The sequence below is a fragment of the Giraffa tippelskirchi genome, chromosome 14 (assembly GCF_054371585.1).
Source record: "Giraffa tippelskirchi isolate mGirTip1 chromosome 14, T2T-mGirTip1v1.2.pri, whole genome shotgun sequence".
NCBI lineage: Eukaryota > Metazoa > Chordata > Mammalia > Artiodactyla > Giraffidae > Giraffa > Giraffa tippelskirchi.
The window spans coordinates 11,859,213-11,880,000 of record NC_137288.1 but is presented as its reverse complement, the minus strand read 5'-3'; the positions used below and the strand labels follow the sequence as shown (position 1 = coordinate 11,880,000).

At 55.5% G+C, this 20,788-nt stretch overlaps 2 long non-coding RNA genes across 3 annotated transcripts in view; both read left to right on the top strand.

Annotated features, from left to right (window-relative positions):
• The window catches only part of LOC145534274 (uncharacterized), a 30,961-nt gene extending 21,667 nt beyond the window's left edge, over window positions 1-9,294 (top strand). For both annotated transcript variants that reach the window (XR_014074396.1, XR_014074395.1), the window contains exons 2-3: window positions 5,186-5,379; window positions 6,007-9,294. This is a non-coding gene — a long non-coding RNA (uncharacterized LOC145534274). The remainder of the gene's footprint in view (window positions 1-5,185; window positions 5,380-6,006) is intronic.
• A 592-nt stretch (window positions 9,295-9,886) lies between these two features.
• Window positions 9,887-15,056, top strand: LOC145534275 (uncharacterized). Its single transcript, XR_014074397.1, has 2 exons — window positions 9,887-11,484; window positions 12,111-15,056. It is a non-coding gene; the product is annotated as an uncharacterized LOC145534275 (long non-coding RNA).
• Window positions 15,057-20,788: the final 5,732 nt, after the last annotated feature.

The window sequence follows — 20,788 nt, the reverse complement described above, 5'->3', positions numbered from 1 at the left end:
CCGCCAGGGCCGGCGGCGCCGTCCACCCGTCTCCTCCGCCCACCCTCGACGGATCCGTCTCTCCATCTAGTCTGACCCCGAGGCGCCACATCCCGGGGACACGCTCTCGAGCGAGGCGGCCCAGACCGTGCCCGCGCGCCGCCACCGGCTCGGGGACGAGGGCGGGCGCGACGGACTCCTCCTCGCCACGGCCGCGGGGCTGGGGAAGCCGGGGCCGACCGGGCGTCGCCCCCCGGCCCTTCTCCTCCTGCACTCACACCGCGGGGGCGGCCGCACGCACGCGGCGCACGCACGGTTCCCCCCCACGTGCCGGACACCCGGCGGGGCCCGGCGGGACCCTCCCCCGACTCGGCGGGGGGAGGCGCGGGCCGCGGTAGGCAACGAGCGGCACACGGCCCCACCGCGGGGCCGGCGCACCCATCCCCCCTCACAGAGGAGAGGTGGGGGGATTCTGCCCACGTGCTCTGGCAGTCGCCACGGCGGCTACACTGCGCACTCAGGAGGGGCAGCGGCCGGGGGCTCCGGTACCCCAGAGGCTCCCTCTCGGATCGCTAGAGAAGGCTTTCTCACCGAGGGCGCGCCGTCCCTCACCCCATCGTCTCTCCTTCGGGCCCACGGAGGCGCTCCACGAGCCGCCGATCCTCGACTGGGCGGGAGGGGTCTGCGGTACAGGTAAGCGGACGACCACACGGGAGCGTGTGCACGGTCGGGGCCGGAGCACGGCCCGTGCCTCCACGACGAGGCAGCACCTGCCCCCAACGGAAGAGGCGAGGGGAACAGGCACGCCTCTCTTCCCGTCTCGACCCCTCCCCCCAACGAGAGCCACTCGCGGGACACACACACACCCCACCGCGGTGGGGGACCCGAGGAGGACGCCGGGTTAAGGGAAACGACACCACCGCTCGGCCTCAGGCACCTGAGGGGGCGACCTGGAGCGCTCCAGGGGCACCACCGAGGGTCAAACGAGGCACGCTCACCCACCCACGCGGGGCGCGCGGCGCAGCGGCGGGCACAGCCCTCCCCACCGCGGGGAGGGCCGCTCGCGGGACACGCGCCGAGAAGGCGAAGCGAGAGCGTCCGCTGTGTCCGAAGACCGACGGCCTCACTGACGCCCCGTGGAGGGGGGGCGGGCAGGAGACCGAGAGTCAGGGCCGGAGGCCGCACCCACCCTCCCGCCTTCCTCACCCTCCCCGACGGGCAGGGGGAAAGGCAGGCGAGGGGCCCCGTGGACAGACCGAGAAGACCGCACACGTTCACCAGGAACGCCCGTCCCTCGTCCGGCACGGCTTAGGCCCGGCCCGGGAGAGCACGACCACACCACATCGATCCGTTGAGCCGAGGGGGAGGGGGGAAGGCACGGTGAGGGCAGTCGCCGGAGGGGCCCGCTTTAAGCCTCACCGGCCGCCTCCCCCCGCCACACCTCACCTCACCTCACCTCAGGCGACAGCCGCCGACGACCCCAGGAGGAGGAGCTGCCTGACACGGGGCACGGAGCCTACAGAGCGGGGGTCGTCCCGGCCACCACCGGGCGCCCGCAGCGGGGGTCACACAGGGTAGAAGACCCACGGCGCCTCGCCCCGCCGCCCTCGGGTCGCCCAGAGACCGGAGGTGGCGCCACGGGTCGGGTCTGCCAGACACGCCACGCGGGAGCCGACGCACAGGCCCAGGCCGGCGGCCCAAAGGCCCAGAGCCCCGCGTGCGTCCAGAGGCCCAAAGTCCTCGGCGGCAGACGCCGAGAGAGACCGTGTCGGCACTTACCTGGTGGCAGAAAAGGCCCATTTCGGGCGACAAAATGACAGCGCCCGACAGCGGGGCCCACCCACGACTGGCAGGGAGGGACCTTGGCACCTTGGCACCGCCACCTGTCCCCAGCACTACCCCAGAAACACCAGGCCCGGAGCTGTCGGGGGTCATCTGGTCGACTGGGGGGGGGGAGGGGGGCGAAGGGGGCGCCCGGTGGGCGAAGTGGGGGCGCAGACGCCAAGGGGGAGGGAGCTGGCCGGGGACGCCCTCCCCCTTCGCCCGCACGGGTAGGTGTACCCGTCCGTCCGTCCGAGTCTCCGAGCGGGGGTTTGGCTTCGAGTTGCCAAAGAGAAAAACGAAGAGAGACCCGCCGGCGAGGCGCCTCCCACGAGACGAGCGGGCCCCAACGAGGGACCACGCCCGGGGCCCCAGACCGTCCTGTCCGGGGCACCCAGGACGGCTCGAGCCGGTCCCTGACCTCCTGGCCGTGATTCAGGGAGTTGGGGAGGGGTGAGAAAGCAAACCCTCCGGGGGTGGCAAACCCTCCTGAAAGGGCGGGAAAGCAAAAACCTCCTGAAGGGAGACGCAAACCCTTCTGAAAAGGCGAACAGCAAACCCTTTTTGAGGGCGGGAGCCAACCCTCCTGGCAGAAGAAGGCAAACCCTCCTGAGGGCGAAAAGCAAACCCTCCTGAGGGAGGCCCGGTCAGGCCACCCCAGAGCCCGGCTCTGGAGCGCCGCCGCCGCCGCGACGGCCACCCTCCTCAGAAACCTAGAGAACCAATCTCCGGCGACAGCAGGACGTCCCTAGGCCTCGGCGCCACCGCCACTGTCGCTGCCAGCAGAGCCGGTCTCTGAGAGCTGTGCCCTCGGGCCCGGCGGCTGAGTCACAACCCTCCTGAAGGTCGCCGAAGCTCCAGAGGGGAGGGACACTATAAAAGCGGCCGCCAGGTGGCTCCTGACAACCGGCTCCAATGTCCCGAGGACGGGTCGCTGTCGCCGGCCGCCGAGGACGCCACAGCGCCGGCCGCCCAAACGCCCGAGCTCGGCTCGGAGCCGCCGCCTCCGAGAGACGCGACGCGACGCGACCCCGGCCGCAGAGGAAGGGAGAGGAGCTGGGAAATAGCTCCCCAGGAGGCTGCCACGAAGGAGACGCGCTCCCCCCCCCACCCACGCGATTCCAGGCTGGTGGGCGGACATTCCACGGAGACGCCGGCGGGCGGCGGGGCTCGGGGCGGGGACGGCCGAGAGAGGGGCACCAGTGACATCCCGGGCTCCCCCGGGCCCCCTCCCCCGAAGGAGGGAGGGAGGGAGAGAGAGAAGGGAGGGAGGCAGGGAGGGAGGGACCGACCGGCAAAGCGAAACCAGGCAAGCGCTGCTCGGAGAACAAAGCAGGACTTCTCGAAAGCAGACACAGACACAGACACGCAAGCCCAGGAGCAAGAAAGGAAAAGAAGGAGACACTCGGACCCCCAACAAGAGAAAACGAAAGTCAACCTGTGTCGAGACCGTGATCAAGTCCAACGACAACAAACACAAGCATGCGCCGGTGGGCGGGGAAAGTGCGCTTGAGGTCAGGAGAACATGGATTTCAAAATAACTGGCCACAAACACCGGAAAGGAAAGGCGGCCGGGCGGCCGGGCCGGGCGGTCGGGTCTGGGGTGGGGTGGCAGGGCTGCTGGGGGCGGGGGTCGGTGGCGGGGGGGGGGGTGGGGGTGGGGGGTGGGGGGTGGAGGAAACGGGAGCACCTAGAAAGAGGAGGAGACTGTCGGCCGTGCTGAGACACGGAGACATCACACGGCTGGGGACCCGTTCCTATCGTTTGCCCCGGGGTGTGAGAGAGACTTGGCCTCCCGTCTCCTGGGATTTCATCTCCCCAGCAACAACGGTCAGGCAAGCTGTCGGGTGTGTGTGTGCTGCGGGGGGTTGGGGGGTTGGGGGGCGGGGTGGGGAGAAAAAAGAAGACGCCTTTCAAGTGAAAGGAGGGAGCGTAAAGGTCACTGAACCCTCTGACAGCGGCCTTCCATTTTCCACACCAGTGACACGTTCTCCCAAGTCGCCCGGTTCCAGAAAACGCTTTTCGGAAACAGAATCCTCGGGGCCCGCGAACTCCTTAGGAATCCTCGGATGAGCTTCCGGGCCAGGCTATACCGTAGGCAGCGCGCTTCCCCTGAAGCCAAAGCCACGGGCTCCAGAGGGCCACGTCCAAGAAGCTGATCTGGTACGGAACCCGATGTCTTCTTCTCTAGGACACTTCTAGCAGCAGCAAGAGTGCCAGTTTGTGAGAATCGAAGGTGAAGCCGGCACGATGTAAACCCAGCGATGTGAGCGGTCAGAGGCCCATCTAGATTCGAACTCCAGTGCTGGAGGGAGGGGAGCAGTGGGGACAGGAGGGTGGCCTGCGAGTCCGCCGTCCTGTCCCCACTCCCCGTGTGAACATCCGCCCCGTGGAAGGTGTCGAGGAACCTCATGACCTGACCTACGGGGTGAACCGTCGCCAAAGACAAAGAATTCCTCCAGCCAGGCGTCGTCCGCAGCCACGAACCCCTTCCCTCCGTCGCCCGGCCTTTCAGAATGCCACGTGGAGCCCTCTCGAGACGTGTGGGGCTTGGAGGTATGGGCCCCCGAATTCTCCTCGCCCGGCCCTGCAAGAAACCATCCCGGGCCTGCCCCACATGAAGACTTCTCGGGCTTTTCGGTGGACCGGGCCTCCCAGGGTGCCCCTGCACCCGGCACCCTGCGACATCCCGAGAGATCCCACGGAGAAACGTCTCCGGCCACTCGCGCGGCATCTGCCTCGCTGGCGGGCGCCCCTTCCAACCTCCCCAGAGATACGTGAGCACGGACGCTTCTTCCCCATCTGGGTCCCCTCACAGGCTCTGTGAGTTCCTGCGGTTCCGCACGCCCTCGACTTGGCTGTGGTTCGGGGCTCTGTTCTGTTCTGTGTTTGCTCTCCGGCCCACGTGATCTCTCTGGCTAGGGCACCCAGGAAAAGCGAAAAGAAATCGAGTCCGTGTGAGTACTATTCAGGCATCAAGTGGGGATACCTACCAATGACCTCTAACGTGGATCCACCAAGATGGCGGCCGTGTGGGGTTCAGGAGGATCATTTTGCGTTTTCTGGGGGCGCTATTTGCTCTCAATGATTTCACGTGCCTTTTGGGCATGGCTCACGGAGATGGGACGTGAAGCAGCAGGGCAGCCACATCTGGCGTCTCGGCCTAGCTAGGGCGGCTCCACGAGTGACCTCTCGGAACCGGGGCTGAGACCGCCATCCCTCCCCGGGCCCCCCTCGGTGGCTGGGTGTGGGGGGGGGAGGGGGAGGTTTCGGAGGGGAGACGGGAGATCTGGGCTTGTGGTTGGGGGCGCGCGGGGCCACACGTGTCCTGTCATGATATTCCTGCAGCGCTCCAACGAGATAAATATTATTCTCTATTCTGCAGATGGCTATCTGTACCTGAATGGAAATGTATTAGACTCTTGAAATCCGAGCCTTGACGAGGGGTGCGCCCTGTACGTCTCGGGCTACAGGCAGCATACGGAAACTGAAGATATCAGGAATCACGTATAAAGGTTAAAGTCAAAGAAACGGACCTAGTTCAGGGGCAGACTTAGTCTTCCTCGCTGCAGCCTCAAGGTAAACGCTGGGGGTACCCAGTCTATTCTTGGGAAGATACAGTGTTTATTTTAACTGTTGCCAGCAACGCAGCTTCTCCTCTGCCGGAGGTGAAATTGAGATTTAGTTCTTGCAGCTAGTAGTTCTTTTTCAGAACATCTATCAGGAAGGATCCGAATAGCTTGTCATGTCCCTGAAAGTATACTAGAGAACATTTGGTTCAGTTCTCGTACCCAGAGACTGGGGAAATTAAGGTGGCACTAGAAATCGCACCTTTGGGTTATATAGTATCTTTGCTGGAAAACAGGCTGCTCTGAAACTCTAATTGTATCAAACAGTAGCAGGGATAAGAAGTGCATGATCCACAAGTTTCAGTAAAGCTGGCTCTCCCGCTCCTTAACATTATATACATTGTTAACAAAAGTTTAGAACTGGACACTTGATGGCAACAAAGAGGCATCCTGTTTGGCGTTTCTTCGGACTGCAGCCGGGAGAGGAGCAGAGCCGACTTGTTCAGTCCCCGGTCCCGCTACTCCTAGGCCTTTCCTCACACTTGATCTTGGATGCTCTGGGGGCAGGTTGTGTCTGCAACAAGCACTCGATGTGTCCGGAAGCACTGAATCCTCTGTTCATTGACTTTGTTCCCAGGACTGTCTCAGGAGGTGACGATGTTTTCCCATGGGGGAATCTGTGTCAGAGGCTTGCCAACCATACTTTCCACGTGGTTCATGAAAAGCTCGCCCGTCGCCGGTCACCTGTCAACTCACCATCCGTACGAGAGTCAGCACCAACACGCCCGGCAGAGCTGAGCGTCAAGAAGGGGTTGCGTGGAAAGAGATTTGTATGCTTGGTCCTGGTCCTGGTTATAGACAGAAAGTATCAAGGGGGAATAACTCCCAGAATAAGTAGGCTTGCCTGGAATGCGAAATAGTGAGAAGAGGCCTCGCGCTTGGAGGACGGGTCAGAGCTTTAGCCACGGGAGAGTGAAAAGGAAAGGCCCGGGAAAGGGCCGTGGGGCAGGGGACGGTCTGAGCCCAGCACCAGCGGTGAAGGACGAGGAGGCACCTTGAAAGAACGTGCTGTTCGGAGGTTTGTGGTAAGAGCACACCGGTGCTGCTAAAGATGAGGCTTGTGGAACCCAGATAGTAAGGAGGAGCCAGAAACAGGCCAGGAAGGATGAGAATCCCGTGTACTGAGGACCTGCACTTCACCAAGCCCACAGCAAAGGGTGCTGTCTAGATTCAAACCCAGTCACTTGCGCAAACGCCGCTCAGCCACCTCCTCATCTACAAGGCCGACAGATACTCGGTGCGTGAGGTGCGTGTACGTACAGTCTAGGTGGACGGCACTCACATATCAGGCAACCACACAGCTAATACATGCTTTGAAAGAACCAAGAGTGAGCTGATAGCTTTTTCTGGATCTGCCTATAAGCAAAGATACCGCTCGCTGCATACTGTGGATCTCGACTCCTGTCTCACGTCTCCATGAAGCCGTCAGAAAAGTCCTGTTCGTGCTCCCTCTCAGGCCAGGAATGACACTTCAAGTGTAACGTGCTCACGAAGTCCTCAGAGATTCATGGATTTGAATCGAGAAATTCCACCTGGTCCTTTCGCTCCCGATCCACTCCTGCTCTCACCACTACTACCACACGGGTCAGACACGAGCGAGTTCCCCTGAATTAGCTTGCACACGTGGGGGTGGAGTTAGCTTTCGGCACACGGATATTTAGAAATTCCATGGCAGTAGGCCAGGTATTCACATTATGTATCGGATATTCGCCTAATTTGATAATAAGAGAGCCCGGGCCTCAGGCATAACTTCAGGCCGATTTTCCCTCCAACGGAAACAGCTCAGATGGGCTGGCAGCCCGAGAGAACGAGCAACTGCCACTAACAGACTGAGACACCTGTGGGCTCCCTCCATGGGGAGACCTTCTGCCAAGGCTTCTCCCTCAAGGGCCGTTACCCAGCCTGCGGGCATCAGCTGAGGAGAAGGGGAGGTGGGTGCCCCGGAAACCAGCCGCGCTCGAGTCAGTCTCCCAGGAGCTCTCGTTCCAGCTCTGGACGCTCACTCCCGGGCCCGGGTTCTCACTCCCGCTTTCAGATGGATCCCAGGCCCTTCTTCAGAGAAGTTCCTCCAGATGAGTCCCCAGCCACCAGTGGGCCTCATTCGACCTTGCGGGACCTCCCTCCCCTTCTGAAGCTAGGTTCCGTCTCTCTCTTCACAAAACTTTAAGTCCAAGATGGATTGTTAACAATGACTTGCCATTTCCTTTTGTTCTCACCATTATTCTGACTACTTGCATTTAATTCCGCTCACCTTCGGATTGCTTGTGACACTCCAGGCCACCGAAAAAAAGAGAGTTTCTGTTCTGGGCTCAAAGATCCTCAGGAGGCATTTGGGCCTCACTTTACCTCTGCTGGAGACAGGAAGGTGGCAGGTGACCGGGACCTGCCAAGAGCAGAGCAGAAGCTGTGCCCCTGAGCAGTGGTGCCTGGCTCTCTCTCATTGGTCGCAGAGGGTCTGCAAGATTCGAGGGGGTTCCTGACGGCCCCACCATGCTGGTGAGCCGTGTCGTCTCATCTCATCGGGAATCTGACCCCGCATCGGCAAGCGTAGCCATGTGCCCTCACCCTGAGTCTCTAAACCCTTCCCAGACCATCACTCGGCCCGCCTTCTCCTCTCAGGCAGAATGAACCTGGGCTTCTCTCCTGGGACAGGTCATTCTGTGTCATGGGATGTCCTCTTTACTCCTATTGCCGGCAACAGGAGTATTGATGTGCTGCTCATAGGTCAGAGACTCCTCATTCGTATTACCCAGAGGCTTTTCTTCAGTCAGTAAATTTTGTTCCTTTGAAGTCAAAGGGATTGCATTGCCTTTGAAGACTATCATTTCTGACCTAGTCGCAAACCGTCTCTTTTGAGGAACTTCCTTAGGGTTCCAGGGATTAAGACAGTTTGCTTCCATTGCAAAGGGCACAGATTCTTTCCTCGATTGCAGGATCTAGATCTCCCGTGCCTCACACTGTAGCCAAAAAGGTATATTTTAAATATAAGAGGGCCAAGCATAAACCTACTACTTTCCCTTTCCATTATTATGATAATAATCTAGTTCTCTTCAAGGCAACACAAATGTTTCTTACTAACTAGAAGGATCATGTCGCGGAAATTATAAAGAGAAAAACAGGGAATTACTTCATGGTATCTCACTACATCCGTCTCTGATCCAACGTACGAAAAATCAAGGAAGTCCACGTAAAGTATCATCTTTAAATAGAGCTCTCCACTTTGAGAGAATAGAACTAAACTCATTAAAACTAAGTTTTCCAGTATGTGGCTGCTTTGAAATCTTGCATCCAACCGACAATTCTGGAACCTATGATAATTCAGAATTGAGTAACCGATGACACAAACACTCTACTAGTCAGGGGGACGTTTTGGATCGCCTGAGTTCTAGGTTCTCAATGTTATCAAGCCAGACACAATCTTCACGGTTTTTCATAGATCCTGTAATATCTTTTTTAAAATTTCAACTTTTTTGAGGTACAATTGACATATAAAATTGCAAGAAATTGAAATATGACTGTGGTGATTTCACGTGTTTACGATGTGAAAGGATTCCTCATCCAGTTAATTCATATCACCTCACATATTTCACCTTCTTTTTTTTTTCTTCCCTCCATCTTTCCCACTTAGATTTTATCTTCATAAGATTTCATTTATACAAAACATGTCAAAAAGATTGCCGTGTTTTACATTAGATCCTCAGACTCTATTCATCTTATAGCTGAACATTTGTTCCCTTTTACCAACCTCTCCCCATAGCCCTAGTAACCACTTTTCTACTCTCTGTATGAGTTTTACTTTTTCCGGGAGGCACTGTCAGAGCCAGTCCTGAAATTTCCTCCAATTACAATTCTTCTCTCAGAGTCATCAGTCCATTTTGTGTTATCTTTCATGTTTTACAAAATTACTCCTAACCAGCAATGGAGCAGGTGTGGCAGGCAATGAGCCAAGAAGATTTACAGGGTGGCATCCACTTACTGTGGGAATTAACCATGGCATTGATCAGTCTATCAACCTAGAAAGAGATAACTGGACATTGCACAAAAATTTGCTTATTTCTTTGTAGAAGTTTGGCATTAAACTAAACCCTTAGTTTGGGATGGGATGGGGTGGGGTGGGGTGGGGTGGGGTGGGGTGGGGGGGTGGGGGGTGGAGGAAACGGGAGCACCTAGAAAGAGGAGGAGACTGTCGGCCGTGCTGAGACACGGAGACATCACACGGCTGGGGACCCGTTCCTATCGTTTGCCCCGGGGTGTGAGAGAGACTTGGCCTCCCGTCTCCTGGGATTTCATCTCCCCAGCAACAACGGTCAGGCAAGCTGTCGGGTGTGTGTGTGCTGCGGGGGGTTGGGGGGTTGGGGGGCGGGGTGGGGAGAAAAAAGAAGACGCCTTTCAAGTGAAAGGAGGGAGCGTAAAGGTCACTGAACCCTCTGACAGCGGCCTTCCATTTTCCACACCAGTGACACGTTCTCCCAAGTCGCCCGGTTCCAGAAAACGCTTTTCGGAAACAGAATCCTCGGGGCCCGCGAACTCCTTAGGAATCCTCGGATGAGCTTCCGGGCCAGGCTATACCGTAGGCAGCGCGCTTCCCCTGAAGCCAAAGCCACGGGCTCCAGAGGGCCACGTCCAAGAAGCTGATCTGGTACGGAACCCGATGTCTTCTTCTCTAGGACACTTCTAGCAGCAGCAAGAGTGCCAGTTTGTGAGAATCGAAGGTGAAGCCGGCACGATGTAAACCCAGCGATGTGTGCGGTCAGAGGCCCATCTAGATTCGAACTCCAGTGCTGGAGGGAGGGGAGCAGTGGGGACAGGAGGGTCGCCTGCGAGTCCGCCGTCCCGTCCCCACTCCTCCTGTGAACATCCGCCCCGTGGAAGGTGTCGAGGAACCTCATGACCTGACCTGCGGGGTGAACCGTCGCCAAAGACAAAGAATTCCTCCAGCCAGGCGTTGTCCGCAGCCACGAACCCCTTCCCTCCGTCGCCCGGCCTTTCAGAATGCCACGTGGAACCCTCTCGAGACGTGTGGGGCTTGGAGGTATGGGCCCCCGAATTCTCCTCGCCCGGCCCTGCAAGAAACCATTCCGTGCCTGCCCCACATGAAGACTTCTCGGGCTTTTCGGTGGACCGGGCCTCCCAGGGTGCCCCTGCACCCGGCACCCTGCGACACCCCGAGAGATCCCACGGAGAAACGTCTCCGGCCACTCGCGCGGCACCTGCCTCGCTGGCGGGCGCCCCTTCCAACCTCCCCAGAGATACGTGAGCACGGACGCTTCTTCCCCATCTGGGTCCCCTCACAGGCTCTGTGAGTTCCTGCGGTTCCGCACGCCCTCGACTTGGCTGTGGTTCGGGGCTCTGTTCTGTTCTGTGTTTGCTCTCCGGCCCACGTGATCTCTCTGGCTAGGGCACCCAGGAAAAGCGAAAAGAAATCGAGTCCGTGTGAGTACTATTCAGGCATCAAGTGGGGATACCTACCAACGACCTCTAACGTGGATCCACCAAGATGGCGGCCGTGTGGGGTTCAGGAGGATCATTTTGCGTTTTCTGGGGGCGCTGTTTGCTCTCAATGATTTCACGTGCCTTTTGGGCATGGCTCACGGAGATGGACGTGAAGCAGCAGGGCAGCCACATCTGGCGTCTCGGCCTAGCTAGGGCGGCTCCACGAGTGACCTCTCGGAACCGGGGCTGAGACCGCCATCCCTCCCCGGGCCCCCCTCGGTGGCTGGGTATGGGGGGGAGGAGGGGGAGGTTTCGGAGGGGAGACGGGAGATCTGGGCTTGTGGTTGGGGGCGCGCGGGGCCACACGTGTCCTGTCATGATATTCCTGTAACGCTCCAACGAGATACGTATTATTCTCTATTCTGCAGATTGCTATCTGTATCTGAATGGAAATGTATTAGACTCTTGAAATCTGAGCCTTGACGAGGGGTGCGCCCTGTACGTCTCGGGCTACAGGCAGCATACGGAAACTGAAGATATCAGGAATCACGTATAAAGGTTCAAGTCAAAGAAACGGACCTAGTTCAGTGGCAGACTTAGTCTTCCTCGCTGCAGCCTCAAGGTAAATGCTGGGGGTACCCAGTCTATTCTTGGGAAGATACAGTGTTTATCTTAACTGTTGCCAGCAGCGCAGCTTCTCCTCTACCGGAGTTGAAATTGAGATTTAGTTCTTGCAGCTAGTAGTTCTTTTTCAGAACATCTATCGGGAAGGATCTGAATAGCTTGTCATGTCCCTGAAAATATACTAGACAACATTTGGTTCAGCTCTCGTACCCAGAGACTGGGGAAATTAAGGGGGCACTAGAAATCGCACCTTTGCGTTATATAGTATCTTTCCTGGAAAACAGGGTGCTCTTAAACTCTAATTGTATCAAACAGTAGCAGGGATAAGAAGTGCACGATCCACAAGTTTCAGTAAAGCCGGCTCTCCCGCGCCTTAACATTGTATACATTGTTAACAAAAGTTTAGAACTGGACACTCGATGGCAACAAAGAGGCATCCTGTTTGGCGTTTCTTTGGACTGCAGCCGGGAGAGGAGCAGAGCCGACTTGTTCAGTCCCCGGTCCCGCTACTCCTAGGCCTTTCCTCACACTTGACCTTGGATGCTCTGGGGCAGGTTGTGTCTGCCACAAGCACTCGATGTGTCCGGAAGCACTGAATCCTCTGTTCGTTGACTTTGTTCCCAGGACTGTCTCAGGAGGTGACGATGTTTTCCCATGGGGGAATCTGTGTCAGAGGCTTGCCAACCATACTTTCCACGTGGTTCATGAAAAGCTCACCCGTCACCGGTCACCTGTCGACTCACCATCCGTACGAGAGTCAGCACCAACACGCCCGGCAGAGCTGAGCGTCAAGAAGGGGTTGCGTGGAAAGAGATTTGTGTGCTTGGTCCTGGTCCTGGTTATAGACAGAAAGTATCAAGGGGGAATAACTCCCAGAATAAGTAGGCTTGCCTGGAATGCGAAATAGTGAGAAGAGGCCTCGCGCTTGGAGGATGGGTCAGAGCTCTAGCCACGGGAGAGTGAAAAGGAAAGGCCCGGGAAAGGGCCGTGGGGCAGGGGACGGTCTGAGCCCAGCACCAGCGGTGAAGGACGAGGAGGCACCTTGAAAGAACGTGCTGTTCGGAGGTTTGTGGTAAGAGCACACCGGTGCTGCTAAAGATGAGGCTTGTGGAACCCAGATGGTGAAGAGGAGCCAGAAACAGGCCAGGAAGGATGAGAATCCTGTGTACTGAGGACCTGCACTTCACCAAGCCCACAGCAAAGGGTGCTGTCTAGATTCAAACCCAGTCACTTGCGCAAACGCCCCTCAGCCACCTCCTCATCTACAAGGCCGACAGATACTCGGTGCGTGAGGTGCGTGTACAGTCTAGGTGGACGGCACTCACATTATCGGGCAACCACACAGCTACTACGTGCTTTGAAAGAACCAACAGTGAGCTGATAGCTTTTTCTGGATCTGCCTATAAGCAAAGATACCGCTCGCTGCATACTGTGGATCTCGACTCCTGTCTCACGTCTCCATGAAGCCGTCAGAAAAGTCCTGTTCGTGCTCCCTCTCAGGCCAGGAATGACACTTAAAGTGTAACGTGCTCACGAAGTCCTCAGAGATTCATGGATTTGAATCGAGAAATTCCACCTGGTCCTTTCGCTCCCGATCCACTCCTGCTCTCACCACTACTACCACACGGGTCAGACACGAGCGAGTTCCCCTGAATTAGCTTGCACACGTGGGGACGGAGTTAGCTTTCGGCACACGGATATTTAGAAATTCCATGGCAGTAGGCCAGGTATTCACATTATGTATCGGATATTCGCCTAATTTGATAATAAGAGAGCTCAGGCCTCAGGCGTAACTTCAGGCAGATTTCCCCTCCAACAGAAACAGCTCAGATGGGCTGGCAGCCCGAGAAAACGAGCAACTGCCACTGACAGACTGAGACACCCATGGGCTCCCTCCGCGGGGAGACCTTCTGCCAAGGCTTCTCCCTCAAGGGCCGTGACCCAGCCTGCGGGCATCAGCTGAGGAGAAGGGGAGGTGGGTGCCCCGGAAACCAGCCGCGCTCGAGTCAGTCTCCCAGGAGCTCTCATTCCAGCTCTGGACGCTCACTCCCGGGCCTGGGTTCCCACTCCCGCTTTCAGATGGATCCCAGGCCCTTCTTCAGAGAAGTTCCTCCAGATGAGTCCCCAGCCACCAGTGGGCCTCATTCGACCTTGCGGGACCTCCCTCCCCTTCTGAAGCTAGGTTCCGTCTCTCTCTTCACAAAACTTTACGTCCAAAATAGATTGTTAACAGTGACTTGCCGTTTCCTTTTGTTCTCACCATTATTCTGACTACTTGCATTTAATTCCGCTCACCTTCGGATTGCTTATGACACTCCAGGCCACCGAAAAAAAGAGTTTCCGTTCTGAGCTCAAAGATCCTCAGGCGGCATTTGGGCCTCACTTTACCTCTGCTGGAGACAGGAAGGTGGCAGGTGACCGGGACCTGCCAAGAGCAGAGCAGAAGCTGTGCCCCTGAGCAGTGGTGCCTGGCTCTCTCTCATTGGTCGCAGAGGGTCTGCAAGATTCGAGGGGGTTCTTGACGCCCCCACCATGCTGGCGAGCCGTGTCGTCTCATCTCATCGGGAATCTGACCCCTCATCAGCAAGCGTAGCCATGTGCCCGCACCCTGAGTCTCTAAACCCTTCCCAGACCATCGCTCGGCCCGCCTTCTCCTCTCGGGCAGAATGAACCTGGGCTTCTCTCCTGGGACAGGTCCTTCTGTGTCATGGGATGTCCTCTTTACTCCTATTGCCGGCAATAGGAGTATTGATGGGCTGCTCATAGGTCAGAGACTCCTCATTCGTATTACCCAGAGGCTTCTCTTCAGTCAGTAAATTTTGTTCCTTTGACCTTAAAGGGATTGCCTTTGAAGACTATCATTTCTGACCTAGTCGCAAACCGTCTCTTTTGAGGAACTTCCTTAGGGTTCCAGGGATTAAGACAGTTTGCTTCCATTGCAAAGGGCACAGATTCATTCCTCGATTGCAGGATCTAGATCTCCTGTGCCTCACACTCTAGCCAAAAAGGTATATTTTAAATATAAAAGGGCCAAGCATAAACCTACTACTTTCCCTTTCCATTATTATGATAATAATCTAATTCTCTTCAAGGCAACACAAATGTTTCTTACTAACTAGAAGGATCATGTCGCGGAAATTATAAAGAGAAAAACAGGGAATTACTTCATGATATCTCACTATATCCGTCTCTGATCCAGCGTACGAAACATCAAGGAAGTCCACGTGAAATATCATCTTTAAATAGAGCTCTCCGCTTTGAGAGAATAGAACTAAACTCATTAAAACTAAGTTTTCCAGCATGTGGCTGCTTTGAAATCTTGCATCCAACCAACAATTCTGGAACCTATGATAATTCGGAATTGAGTAACCGATGACACAAACACTCTATTAGTCAGGGGGACGTTTTGGATCGCCTGAGTTCTAGGTTCTCAATGTTATCAAGCCAGACACAATCCTCACGGTTTTTCATAGATCTTGTAATATCTTTTTTAAAATTTCAACTTTTTTGAGGTATAATTGACATACAACATTGCAAGAAATTGAAATATAACTGTGGTGATTTCATGTGTTTACGATGTGAAAGGATTCCTCATCCAGTTAATTCATATCACCTCACATATTTCACCTTCTTTTTTTTTTTCTTCCCTCCATCTTTCCTACTTAGATTTTTATCTTCATATAAGATTTCATTTATACAAAACATGTCAAAAAGATTGCCGTGTTTTACGTTAGATCCTCAGACTCTATTCATCTTATAGCTGAATATTTGTTCCCTTTTACCAACCTCTCCCCATAGCCCTAGTAACCACTTTTCCACTCTCTGTATGAGTTTTACTTTTTCCGGGATGCAATATCAGAGCCAGTCCTGAAATGTCCTCCAATTACAATTCTTCTCTCAGAGTCATCAGTCCATTTTGTGTTCTCTTTCATGTTTTACAACATTACTCCTAACCAGCAATGGAGCGGGTGTGGCAGGCAATGAGCCAAGAAGATTTACAGGGTGGCATCCACTTACTGTGGGAATTAACCACGGCATTGATCAGTCTATCAACCTAGAAAGAGATCACTGGACATTGCACAAAAATTTGCTTATTTCTTTGTAGAAGTTTGGCATTAAACTAAACCCTTAGTTTGGGATGGGATGGGATGGGGTGGGATGGGATGGGATGGGATGGGGTGGGGGGTGGGGGGTGGAGGAAACGGGAGCACCCAGAACGAGGAGGAGACTGTCGGCCGTGCCGAGACACGGAAACATCGCACGGCTGGGGACCCGTTCCTATCGTCTTCCCCGGGGTGTGAAAGAGACTTGGCCTCCCGTCTCCTGAGAGTTCATCTCCCCAGCAACAACGGTCAGGCAAGCTGTCGGGTGTGTGTGTGTTGCGGGGGGTTGGGGGGCGGGGTGGGGAGAAAAAAGAAGACACCTTTCAAGTGAAAGGAGGGAGCGTAAAGGTCACTGAACCCTCTGACAGCGGCCTTCCATTTTCCAGACCAGTGACACGTTCCCCCAAGTCGCCCGGTTCCAGAAAACGCTTTTCGGAAACAGAATCCTCGGGGCCCGCGAACTCCTGAGGAATCCTCGGATGAGCTTCCGGGCCAGGCTATACCGTAGGCAGCGTGCTTCCCCTGAAGCCAAAGCCACGGGCTCCAGAGGGCCGCGTCCAAGAAGCTGATCTCGTACGGAACCCGGTGTCTTCTTCTCTAGGACACTCCTAGAAGCAGCAAGAGTGCCAGTTTGTGAGACTCGAAGGTGAAGCCGGCACGACGTAAACCCAGCGATGTGTGCGGTCAGAGGCCCATCTAGATTCGAGCTCCAGTTCTGGAGGGGAGCAGTGGGGACAGGAGGGTGGCCTGCGAGTCCGCCGTCCCGTCCCCACTCCTCCTGTGAACATCCGCCCCGTGGAAGGTGTCGAGGAACCTCATGACCTGACCTGCGGGGTGAACCGTCGCCAAAGACAAAGAATTCCTCCAGCCAGGCGTTGTCCGCAGCCACGAACCCCTTCCCTCCGTCGCCCGGCCTTTCAGAATGCCACGTGGAACCCTCTCGAGACGTGTGGGGCTTGGAGGTATGGGCCCCCGAATTCTCCTCGCCCGGCCCTGCAAGAAACCATTCCGTGCCTGCCCCACATGAAGACTTCTCGGGCTTTTCGGTGGACCGGGCCTCCCAGGGTGCCCCTGCACCCGGCACCCTGCGACACCCCGAGAGATCCCACGGAGAAACGTCTCCGGCCACTCGCGCGGCACCTGCCTCGCTGGCGGGCGCCCCTTCCAACCTCCCCAGAGATACGTGAGCACGGACGCTTCTTCCCCATCTGGGTCCCCTCACAGGCTCTGTGAGTTCCTGCGGTTCCGCACGCCCTCGACTTGGCTGTGGTTCGGGGCTCTGTTCTGTTCTGTGTTTGCTCTCCGGCCCACGTGATCTCTCTGGCTAGGGCACCCAGGAAAAGCGAAAAGAAATCGAGTCCGTGTGAGTACTATTCAGGCATCAAGTGGGGATACCTACCAACGACCTCTAACGTGGATCCACCAAGATGGCGGCCGTGTGGGGTTCAGGAGGATCATTTTGCGTTTTCTGGGGGCGCTGTTTGCTCTCAATGATTTCACGTGCCTTTGGGGCATGGCTCACGGAGATGGACGTGAAGCAGCAGGGCAGCCACATCTGGCGTCTCGGCCTAGCTAGGGCGGCTCCACGAGTGACCTCTCGGAACCGGGGCTGAGACCGCCATCCCTCCCCGGGCCCCCCTCGGTGGCTGGGTATGGGGGGGAGGAGGGGGAGGTTTCGGAGGGGAGACGGGAGATCTGGGCTTGTGGTTGGGGGCGCGCGGGGCCACACGTGTCATGTCATGATATTCCTGTAACGCTCCAACGAGATACGTATTATTCTCTATTCTGCAGATTGCTATCTGTATCTGAATGGAAATGTATTAGACTCTTGAAATCTGAGCCTTGACGAGGGGTGCGCCCTGTACGTCTCGGGCTACAGGCAGCATACGGAAACTGAAGATATCAGGAATCACGTATAAAGGTTCAAGTCAAAGAAACGGACCTAGTTCAGGGGCAGACTTAGTCTTCCTCGCTGCAGCCTCAAGGTAAATGCTGGGGGTACCCAGTCTATTCTTGGGAAGATACAGTGTTTATCTTAACTGTTGCCAGCAGCGCAGCTTCTCCTCTACCGGAGTTGAAATTGAGATTTAGTTCTTGCAGCTAGTAGTTCTTTTTCAGAACATCTATCGGGAAGGATCTGAATAGCTTGTCATGTCCCTGAAAATATACTAGACAACATTTGGTTCAGCTCTCGTACCCAGAGACTGGGGAAATTAAGGTGGCACTAGAAATCGCACCTTTGCGTTATATAGTATCTTTCCTGGAAAACAGGGTGCTCTTAAACTCTAATTGTATCAAACAGTAGCAGGGATAAGAAGTGCACGATCCACAAGTTTCAGTAAAGCCGGCTCTCCCGCGCCTTAACATTGTATACATTGTTAACAAAAGTTTAGAACTGGACACTCGATGGCAACAAAGAGGCATCCTGTTTGGCGTTTCTTTGGACTGCAGCCGGGAGAGGAGCAGAGCCGACTTGTTCAGTCCCCGGTCCCGCTACTCCTAGGCCTTTCCTCACACTTGACCTTGGATGCTCTGGGGCAGGTTGTGTCTGCCACAAGCACTCGATGTGTCCGGAAGCACTGAATCCTCTGTTCGTTGACTTTGTTCCCAGGACTGTCTCAGGAGGTGACGATGTTTTCCCATGGGGGAATCTGTGTCAGAGGCTTGCCAACCATACTTTCCACGTGGTTCATGAAAAGCTCACCCGTCACCGGTCACCTGTCGACTCACCATCCGTACGAGAGTCAGCACCAACACGCCCGGCAGAGCTGAGCGTCAAGAAGGGGTTGCGTGGAAAGAGATTTGTGTGCTTGGTCCTGGTCCTGGTTATAGACAGAAAGTATCAAGGGGGAATAACTCCCAGAATAAGTAGGCTTGCCTGGAATGCGAAATAGTGAGAAGAGGCCTCGCGCTTGGAGGATGGGTCAGAGCTCTAGCCACGGGAGAGTGAAAAGGAAAGGCCCGGGAAAGGGCCGTGGGGCAGGGGACGGTCTGAGCCCAGCACCAGCGGTGAAGAACGAGGAGGCACCTTGAAAGAACGTGCTGTTCGGAGGTTTGTGGTAAGAGCACACCGGTGCTGCTAAAGATGAGGCTTGTGGAACCCAGATGGTGAAGAGGAGCCAGAAACAGGCCAGGAAGGATGAGAATCCTGTGTACTGAGGACCTGCACTTCACCAAGCCCACAGCAAAGGGTGCTGTCTAGATTCAAACCCAGTCACTTGCGCAAACGCCCCTCAGCCACCTCCTCATCTACAAGGCCGACAGATACTCGGTGCGTGAGGTGCGTGTACAGTCTAGGTGGACGGCACTCACATTATCGGGCAACCACACAGCTACTACGTGCTTTGAAAGAACCAACAGTGAGCTGATAGCTTTTTCTGGATCTGCCTATAAGCAAAGATACCGCTCGCTGCATACTGTGGATCTCGACTCCTGTCTCACGTCTCCATGAAGCCATCAGAAAAGTCCTGTTCGTGCTCCCTCTCAGGCCAGGAATGACACTTAAAGTGTAACGTGCTCACGAAGTCCTCAGAGATTCATGGATTTGAATCGAGAAATTCCACCTGGTCCTTTCGCTCCCGATCCACTCCTGCTCTCACCACTACTACCACACGAGCGAGTTCACCTGAATTAGCTCGCACACGTGGGGATGGAGTTAGCTTTCGGCACACGGATATTTAGAAATTCCATGGCAGTATGCCAGGTATTCACATTATGTATCAGATATTCGCCTAATTTGATAATAAGAGAGCTCATGCCTCAGGCGTAACTTCAGGCAGATTTCCCCTCCAACAGAAACAGCTCAGATGGGCTGGCAGCCCGAGAAAACGAGCAACTGCCACTGACAGACTGAGACACCTATGGGCTCCCTCCATGGGGAGACCTTCTGCCAAGGCTTCTCCCTCAAGGGCCGTGACCCAGCCTGCGGGCATCAGCTGAGGAGAAGGGGAGGTGGGTGCCCCGGAAACCAGCCGCGCTCGAGTCAGTCTCCCAGGAGCTCTCATTCCAGCTCTGGACACTCACTCCCGGGCCTGGGTTCTCACTCCCGCTTTCAGATGGATCCCAGGCCCTTCTTCAGAGAAGTTCCTCCAGATGAGTCCCCAGCCACCAGTGGGCCTCATTCGACCTTGCTGGACCTCCCTCCCCTTCTGAAGCTAGGTTCCGTCTCTCTCTTCACAAAACTTTAAGTCCAAAATAGATTGTTAACAATGACTTGCCATTTCCTTTTGTTCTCACCACTATTCTGACTACTTGCATTTAATTCTGCTCACCTTTGGATTGCTTATGACACTCCAGGCCACTGAAAAAAGAGAGTGTCCATTCTGAGCTCAAAGATTCTCAGGCGGCATTTGGGCCTCACTTTACCTCTGCTGGAGACCTAGGAAGGTGGCAGGTGACCGGGACCTGCCAAGAGCAGAGCAGAAGCTGTGCCCCTGAGCAGTGGTGCCTGGCTCTCTCTCATTGGTCGCAGAGGGTCTGCAAGATTCGAGGGGGTTCTTGACGGCCCCACCATGCTGGCGAGCCGTGTCGTCTCATCTCATCGGGAATCTGACCCCTCATCAGCAAGCGTAGCCATGTGCCCGCACCCTGAGTCTCTAAACCCTTCCCAGACCATCGCTCGGCCCGCCTTCTCCTCTCGGGCAGAATGAACCTGGGCTTCTCTCCTGGGACAGGTCCTTCTGTGTCATGGGATGTCCTCTTTACTCCTATTGCCGGCAATAGGAGTATTGATGGGCTGCTCATAGGTCAGAGACTCCTCATTCGTATTACCCAGAGGCTTTTCTTCAGTCAGTAAATTTTGTTCCTTTGACCTTAAAGGGATTGCCTTTGAAGACTATCATTTCTGACCTAGTCGCAAACCGTCTCTTTTGAGGAACTTCCTTAGGGTTCCAGGGATTAAGACAGTTTGCTTCCATTGCAAAGGGCACAGATTCATTCCTCGATTGCAGGATCTAGATCTCCTATGCCTCACACTGTAGCCAAAAAGGTATATTTTAAATATAAAAGGGCCAAGCATAAACCTACTACTTTCCCTTTCCATTATTATGATAATAATCTAATTCTCTTCAAGGCAACACAAATGTTTCTTACTAACTAGAAGGATCATGTCGCGGAAATTATAAAGAGAAAAACAGGGAATTACTTCATGATATCTCACTACATCCGTCTCTGATCCGACGTAGGAAAAATCAAGGAAGT